This window comes from Leptosomus discolor, chromosome Z, assembly GCF_034619465.1.
Source record: "Leptosomus discolor isolate bLepDis1 chromosome Z, bLepDis1.hap2, whole genome shotgun sequence".
NCBI classification, from domain to species: Eukaryota; Metazoa; Chordata; class Aves; order Leptosomiformes; family Leptosomidae; genus Leptosomus; species Leptosomus discolor.
Genome location: NC_141419.1, coordinates 94,146,504 through 94,155,990, shown reverse-complemented (window position 1 = coordinate 94,155,990; position 9,487 = coordinate 94,146,504).

Below are 9,487 nucleotides of genomic sequence, written 5' to 3'. Positions count from 1 at the left end.
GAACCATCATTTCCCTCCTATGTATTTGAATTCAAATATAATTCTCAGGACAGAATTCAAGAAAGTTCTTACAAATAGTAAACATTTTTTGTTTCCTATAGTGAGATCATGTAGTCAAAAAATCATGAAGGGGCAGTTCCCTGTCTCAATTGCTAATTTCTATAATTTGAGAGTCTCTGGATGTTTTCCTGTGTATCATAGTGGATTGGAGGGCAGCTTTCCCTGACTGGAAAGAAGACTTCTGGATGAGTGAGTTTCCATTTTCAAATGAGGTTTTAAAAATCCTCCATGCACAATTGCTAATACAGCCTAGCAACCATGATAAAATCTTTAGATGTCATCCAGATTCTTGAAAGTCACCTAGGCTTTCATGTGAGTGCACACACACAAATATACATATACCCTTTCTCCCTCCCTTAGAGTATTAGACTTCATAGATTTCATCTTCACTGAAAAACACAGGGCACACTTTGGAGAAGGGTCAGTTCAGAGACGTGGGCCTGATCTTCATATTCATTGCGGGAAACTCATGACTCCCCTAAGAAATCAGACCAAAAAAACTCTGGAAGGGTACTGAAAAGTCAGATAGAAATGGACATCATGGGGTCCAGTGGCCAGAGAGAGGCCTGACATAGATTCTCCCAGGGACAAAAGAAAGAGACAATTATCTATATCTGTCATCCTAGTGATGTGTCCTCTACTCTTCCTTTGTGTAGGTAAGAGGAGAGGAGGCATAGAAAGAGAGACTGTTACACCATCTAAAAGAATGCTAAACTACTAGGTTGCAGCAAGCTGTGATTGGTTTCTCTCACAGCAAAACAAACGGGAAGGAAGGTATCTGAAAGACCTCTTCTGAAAAATCTGACTTTGTTGTACCATTAGATTGACATTGTTAAATGAAATGAAGACAATCGGTTTGAAAACAAATTCTGGAGATCCCAAACACTTGAGATTTGTCTCCAGCTGCTCTTGAGCTATTTCATCTTTGTCCCTGGTTTATTTTTTTGTTTTATATTCTTTTGATCTCTATCTTGGAACAAGAAAAAAAAATAGTTGTACAATAGTACCTTATAGTCTATAGCAGTTGCACAATAACGTCTACAGCACATTCCATTTCAGGATTCTAACAAAAGGTAAATAATCAGATATATAGGAACAGTTTCAACTCTCGGTTGCAATGGAAAAATTTTTCACGTTCCTGTAGCAAAACTGAACAGAGTAGTTCAGAAAAGAAAGAATAACAAAACAAACATAGAATGCTTGAGGGATCTAGGTAGGTGGTTGGGAAGATCCTTCAGTTACCTCATTCTGCCATGTAACTCACTGACACAGTTTTAGGGGGTTTTGAGCGACCAATAGACTCTCCACCAATGTGCTGTCCTAGACTGTAGGGTAGGTGTCACATTAAGAGTGGACCTGGTCCCATGGAGGCTGTGCAGCAGCTGCAGCAGCATTCATAGCACAGGTAGTTTGTATGCAGTCCTGAGCACTAGCTACATACGTTTTTAGGCTATCTGGGAGGCCACGAATAAGGGGAGTTAATCTTGCCGGATCAATAGAGGCTAGCATTGGGGATCTCCTTAACTCATCCCTCTTGTACATTGCTTGTATGCAAGCTGCCTTTTGCACAGACACAGCCAAATCAGAGAACTCTGAGGTCTCAATAACAAGGGGATCTCCTCTGTCTTGTGGATCTATGCCACCAGCCCAATAGGCAGCCCATGCAGTCAGTGAGTAACTATGATTGCCCAGTGTGGTGGTAAAAACACTCCAGGGCCCCAATAGCCTCCTGCTTCTTCCTCACCTAATAGGATTCGGTCCCCCGCCATAAGGGAGACTCAGCACACATATTCTGTCTCAGATTACTCCAGACACCTGGAATATTTTTCTTGTAATTTTGCAAATTCAGCTGGAGACCGTGGGACAGTGCGTACAGTAGTACGAATATCATCATCTCCATCACTTGCTGTTTCAGTTTTGACCAGTGGCCATATAGATATAGGTTCTGGGGTAAGATCACAATCAGAATCTTCCACTGGTTCATCATTGTTATCATCATACCAGATGTCTCCATCCCACGTCTCGGGATCGGCACAGTGTATTAATTTGCGAATTTGTTTAGCTGAGACCAAGGATGGCATTTGGCTTAGTAAGAGATCTATTTTTATCTGTAATTGTTTCTCTCATCTCTGGGCCGAGGCCAGTAGCATTTTAAGTTCCCTGTTTTCTGTTTTCAGGTTTTGATTTTCAGTTGTGAGAGTATCTACCCATGTCCTCAGTTTCTCTCGGGTCTCTCTTTCGAAGTTCAAGGATGTTTTCAATATTTCATTCTCTGACTTCAAAACAGCATATTCTACATCTGCAACTTTTTTTGGGGAAGGGGACTTTTTGAATTCCTTTTGCGCGCAAGATACGCAAGCCCCCAATATTGCACAAACAATTCCTTTGCCTTTACCTTCTTTGATACTTTGCTCACTCCTACATCTTTCTATTGGCTCTACCACTTTGACCTCATCTTTCAAAAATTTTGGGCGTATTCTATTCCCTCTTGGGATGGTGTACACTTACATTTTTGCAGCAGTTTATCCATGGCAATCCTGTCCGTGACGCCAAATTTTTCTGTCGCGTTAAGAGTAAGGATGTGACATTTGCCTGTCAGAGTCCTCTCAGGGTCTTTCATTGAAGCAGTTTCACAAAGTTGCAAATACAGATAATTTATTAAAGTGACAGATATAACAGGTGCGGAATTGCAGCTGATAGATGCACTTATTGCCATAGCGCTAACATACTATAATAACGCTGGCCAAGTTTTCCTGGGTATTCTTTGCCAGGGGTGAAGGCACAATTCTTACCAAGAAGGCGTCCCTATCTTGGGTGGAGGAAGAGAAGCACAGCCCGTTGACTGTCTTCTAGATCTTCAGTCCCTTTCTACGAATTTTCACCCCTTATTCTCCTCTTTTATTCTCTAATTCTCTGTTTCCCCTCCCATGGATTATGTATAGCATGATTTAGGTGGAGACTTGAGTGACATACTCATATATGTATAGAATTAGGTAGGGGTGTCAACTACAATACTAATTTCCTAGCTAATTAACCAGAAGTTTCACTCCAGTGCAGCGTAGCCTTCAGAGTTTTGTGCTGACACAGTTTTTCTGCACTCATTAGTCAAAACAGAGCTGTCTTGCCTTCGCAAGGCTCCATCTTTCAGCTGTTATCTCTCCTTGCAAGGTTTCTAGTAGGGAGAAGCAGACACCAGTACTCTTATCCTTTTGCTTTTTTTTTTGCCAGATGAACAAGTTGCTCAGCTCTCGTTCTTGCCCTGTCCAGAGCATAATGACCCTAAAAGCCACAGTAGGGCAGATAAACTCTGGGGAATCTTGCTGCGGTGTTTCAACCTACAGCCACTTCAGAGTTTCTCTAGATCTTTTGTGATCATCACTGATCCAGAAGGGAATGGCAAGGGCTGCCTCCTGGAACTTCAGCTGTTCCAGTTCTTAGTCCAGCATGTAAATTTGAATGTGTATTTGTCAGCAGTTTCCACTAAGAAATTTATCTAAAGCTTGAGCACACTTTCCTTTTGGTCAGCTCCACTACAGCCATTATGACACCTTCAAGCACCACAGCAAGCCTGCCCAGATGTTTGAGGCATTTGTTTTGTTCCACAACTGCGATGATCCTGCTTGTGAAGGTCCTGCTTGACTAATCTAATCTCCTTCTATGACAAGATGATCCACTTAGTGGATGAGGGAAAGGCTGTGTGTGTTGTTTACCTGGACTTCAGTAAAGCCTTTGACACTATTTCCCACAGCATTCTGCTGTAGAAACTGGCTGCTCATGGCTTGGATGGGTGCACTCTTCACTGAGTAAAAAACTGTCTGGATGGCTGGGCCCAAAGAGTGGTGGTGAAGGGAGTTCAATCCGGTTGGTGGCCGGTCACAAGTGGTGGTCCCCAGGGCTGTGTTGGGGCCAGTTCTATTTAACATCTTTATCAGTGATCTGGACGAGGGGATCAAGTGCTCCCTCAGTAAGCGTGCAGACAACACCAAGCTGTGTGCAAGTGTTGACCTGCTCGAGGGTAGGAAGTCTCTTCAGAGTGACCTGGACAGGCTGGATGGATGGGCCGAGGCCAATTGTATGAGATTCAACAAGGCCAAGTGCCGGGTCCTGCACTGGGGTCACAATAGCCCCATGCAACGCTACAGGCTGGGGGATGAGTGGCTGGAAAGCTGCCCAGTGGAAAAGGCCCTGGGAGTGCTGGTCGACACCTGGCTGAACAGGAGCCAGCAGTGTGCCCAGGTGGCCAAGAAGGCCAACAGCATGCTGGCTTGTATCAGCAATGGTGCTGCCAGTGGGAGCAGGGAGGTGATCATGCTCCTGTGCTCAGCACTGGTGAGGCCGCCCCTCGAATACTGTGTGCAGTTTTGGGCCCCTCACTACAAGGACATTGAGGTGCTGGAGCGCGTCCAGAGAAGGGCGACAAAGCTGGTGAAGGGTCTGAAGAACAGGTCTTACAAGGAGTGGGTAACGGAACTGGGGCAGTTCAGCCTGGAGGAGGCTGAGGGAAGACTTTAGTGCTCTCTACAACTACCTGAAAGGAAGTTGTAGTGAGGTGGGGTTGGTCTCTTCTCCCAAGTAACAAGCGATAGAACGAGAGGAAATGGCCTCAAGTTGCACCAGCGGAGGTTTAGATTGGACATCAGGAAAAATTTCTTGACCGAAAGGGTTGTCAAGCATTGGAACAGGCTGCCCAGGGAAGTGGTGGAGTCACCATTCCTGGAGGTATTTAAAAGATGTGTAGATGAGGTGCTTAGGGACATGGTTTAGTGGTGGACTTTGTAGTGTTAGGTTTACGGTTGGACTCAATGATCTTAAGGGTCTTTTCCAACATAAATGATTACTATGATGATTCTATGATGGAATATTTCTGTTCTGTAAAACAGGTAATGATGGTCCACTGCTGGCTTCAAGTCAATAGCAAAAATTCCACAGATTTTAGTGGAAGCATGCACTGATCCAGGGTAATTTTTTTATGTTGTTCCTAAGTATTGATGTTGGAAAGTTGTTGTGAGCTTTCCATCTAAAAGTAAGTAGGTTAATCCTGTAATTAATGTTAAGAACTACATTTTACCAGTTGTTAATCATAGAAACATTTTTCCTCTGAGTTTTAAGGAGCCTGCTAATGATCTAACTAGAGAGTAAGGAAGGATTTGCAAGCCACAGATTGTAAAAGCACTATACTTTTTAATCTAGGAAGAGAGAATGTAAATTATTATTTACATGGTAGAGAACAAAGACCACTTCCTTTGACTTGCTAGTGATGCTCTTCCTAATACTGCCCAGGATACTGTTAGTCACCTTTGCCACAAAGGGTGCAATTGCTGTTTCACGTCCAACGTGTTGTTCACCGGGACCCCAAGGTCCTTCTCTGCAGAGCTGCTTTCCATCTGGGTGCACCCCAGACTCTCCTGCTATGTGTGGTTATTCCTCACCAGGCACAGGACTTTGCATTTCCCTTTATTGAACTTAATGAGATTCCCGCTGGCCCATTTCTCCCGCCTGCCCCCACTGTTGCAAACTAGGCCTAGGCAATAGGTCCACTTTCTTCTTATTCTAGGCACAATAGGACTAAGAATGGAAATGGGAGTGTGTATGGGGTAAGTAGTGTAACTTTCATTGCTCATGATAGTCCATATTCTGAACATTTAAAGCCTTAGCTGTGCTGAATGTTGCCTTTTTGATAGTGTGTCATCCACAGAGGTTTGTTTCTGTTCTTGGGTTGGACAGACAAAAACTTTTTCAACAGGAGAAAAGCTTGAAAAAGCCATGAAAATAATCCTTATAGGAAAAAAAGCAGTCTGTGACTTTCCTTTTTTGCAGAAAATGAAGTATTTTGAAGAACTCTGTTCTGCCTTTGCCCATGCATAAAAAGCTTGTCAGGACCACTGCTCTATTATTTTCAAGCATTACCACAGTCACTGACAGAGAGTAACTGAAACAAGTGTATGTTTTCTTCGCAAAGTCTTCAAATACTTGCACCTCCATATTAAAAATTCCCTTTTGGAAAGCTGATACATGATTAAAGCCTGGCTGTTGGAGTGTCTGCGGCTGCCTGGAAGTGAACTGAGGGTTCATCTAATGGATAAAACAAATCCTTTTTGTGTTTGCATGAATGCAGATAATGCTAACAAGTACTTTTCTTAGCATGGGTCTAGACTGCAACAAGCAGGAAACTCTGCAGAGAGAGAAATAGATAACGTTGCTGAAGGATGGTGAGAAAAGGAGAGGGGAGCAATCAACTACCAAACGATTCGATGGAAGATTCATCTTAAATGAAGGTATGTGTGATAAGAGATGTCTGCTTCAGACTTCACTTGCTCTACCACTGATATGAGGAAACCAGTACTTCTATGGTAGTTTGTTTGATGTCTTTTAGGCATGCACTTAAGATGAGCTGTCCTCTGCCCTTTTTAGCACTCGATTCTCTGTCCCAGCTATGCAAGGAGCCTAGGATGGTCATAACAGAGGCACATGACTATCCTGCAGATGCAGCTGTCTAAAAAGTGAGGCGAGATTAATCTACTGAGTAACCATAGTCAAGCCACTTGCTACCTACCCTAGGTTACACTCCAAAATTGTGGCACATGATGGGGTCATGTCCTCAACTAACTGTTATACTGGCCCACCTTCCCATGTATATGCAATTTTAACCTGCGAAAACCTCTTTTGTTAAGTTTACCGATCGTTTTAGCTGTTGAAGAAGATGGCTACATGCATTGGTAAGAGGCCTTTGTGCTGGTATAGATTGCGCGCAGTATTGTGCATTCTATAGAAAAATTGGGAGTGCAATACCTCTGCAGGCTACGATGATAAATAGGTCCACATTAACGGAACATGATACAAACTGCAATGTATACTTGTAGAGCTAGCCTGCTGAGAGACCTCTCTGGCAGAGATTGTATTTTCTGAGACAGAAGTTATCTCAGTGAGACCGCAATGATCTTGACAGTAGGCACTGCAACCAACATGGGCTGTAATGAAGACTTTTCATGAGGTTTGCACTGCTGGAGGGCTTCCCATAATAGCTACATGGTTACACACACGTTCACATGTATAGGTCAAACTTCCTCGGCATTAATCAAATGTTCTTGGCACCAAGAAGGATGAGAGTTTAACAGCGTAAGGGCAAGGGCCACAAATGGAAGAGATGAAGAAAACTGGTCATTCACTGTCTTTTTAAATCCAGTGTTTTGAAGTTCGATATCCTAGACTTTGTCACTTAGCCAATGTATGCTTAAAATACATATTTACACATTGCAAGTTTCTATGTATGCATATACACACGCACATACAGTTTCATTATCTCATTTTCTGCAACTGAGGGAAATGAGTAGCTGAACTGAGACAGTCACTGCAGCATAGAGGAGCCATTCAGTACAGAGTGATTATAGAAACTAAGTGGAGTCTTCCTTTTTGACAGTATGGTAACTAAGAAATAATCACACAGCTGTCTAGGAAATCCTGTTCCTTGGCTATGAACTGCTGTCAAGTAGGAGTTTTGCATGTTCTGTGACAATTACAAAACAACTACAAAGTATTAAACAGAATAAAGGGGCACAATCAGTCAAATGACAGAAGAGATGATAGCAAGAATGATATATGCAAAAGAAGCTGCACAATGTTCTATTTTACCTACTAATAAGTTGAGACAGTTTAATTTAACATGATAAAGGTATGCAGTACAGCATCTGTTCTCTTAAATCATGTATTGCTTCTATGATAGTGCCTCTAAGTGGCAGAATTTCAGACCTGCTTGTGTGTGGGTGTGAGTGGGTAACAGAGAGGTTTGTTTCAAGGCTTTTGATTTTCTGCTGTCTTTCAGTACGGTTCAGTTATTTTATTGGCATGATGAGTTCCAAGATTACTGCCAAATGTATGAAGTAGACAGGATATGGCTTCATGCTGTTCTGTTTGGATCTCTAATGCATACACCATTTTATCCTCCTGAAGCAATCGCAGAATACTGTATTGCTCCAGTGTTCTAGAATTTCACTGGAAAGATTACTTTATAGGTCTTTAAAGGACAGAAAAACAGCTGAGTTTTCTGTGTCTAGCTAGCTGCCAGGAAGAGATGCCCAATTCCCTTAACATCTCCCACAAATGTTCCCTAAAAAACCAAAACATATTCTTAAAATCATTTAGAGATATTTTAGAATATGGTTGGATGGAAGACACTATACAAAACCAAACATCAAGTACTTCCTTCTCTATATTAACAAGCATTAACAAGAATACTCAAGATACTTATGTGAGTTCTTCTAAAATTTACCTCAGAAATATTTTGCTTGCATGTCTCATCCAATCAATGTATTTGCTTAATCCTTTGTGTAACTGAGAAAGAGAATGTACCTTTCCCAGTGAATATGTAAGGTTTTACTTTCATCCATGCCGTGTGCCATTTTAAAAGAAGAACTTAATCTCTCCTGAATGACTTCAAGATCATCCTCTCTTTAGTAGGCTCTGAACCTACTTATGGACTCACAGATTAGGTAAAAGAAGTGATGTCAGAAACAAGTGGATATGAAAAAGGTAGAACAAAACACAAGAGGGGAAAGAAACTGAAAAAAATCACTCCTGAGAATTATTTTCTTCTGGAATAAGGCTGTAAGACAGAGCGACTGATGGTATTTAAGAATGAAAAAGGAAGTTCTAACTGTTGATTCAGTCATTGGTTTAAGAGGGGCACACTCTAGTCTGGTGGACTGCCACTCCACTGAAACACGGCTGGCACCTGCCCCTGCTCTGTGATGCTGCACACTGACAAACATCCACATATCTCACCTTTGTAAATCTGACCTTCTCTGAAGCAGTGTCCGGAGCACTAACCAGCTTTCACCACTGTCAGCTCACACAATCGAGGGCCTGAGTGCCACCGAAGGCTTGCTTTGCTCGTTTCCGTGGAAGAAGGTTGGTCTCATGTGTTGTGAGAAACAGTATCACTTTTCCTGCAGGATTTCCGACTGTTCTAAGAACGAACACACGGGGCCCATTTAAGCGGCATCTTTGCTAATGAAGTAATACTGAGGGAAAAGAACAGATTATTTACCCTTCGAACACTGTGCAGACTGTTAACGGCACACAGCCGTGCGGGAGGCCGCAGTACAGCGGCGACTGCACGACGGCCGGAAGGCCCGCTGGGCCCGGCTGCCGGCGGACGGGAAAGCCGCCGGCCCGCGGGGCGATCCCACAGCCACCCTCGCCGCCGCGGCCCTGCGGAGCCTCGCGGCCAGCCCTGACGGGACGGGGCGCAACCCCTGCAGCGCCGCTCTCGCGGCGGCTCACACGTACCCGGCGCTGCTTGGCGCCTCCACCAGCCCGGCTCCCTCCCAGGCGCTCCAGGCGCACCCCCGTCGTTCCCACGGAGCCATCCCGCGGGACCTCTGCAGCCTGAGCCCGCCCCGTTGGACAGCGGAACGCCCCCCAGCGCGGA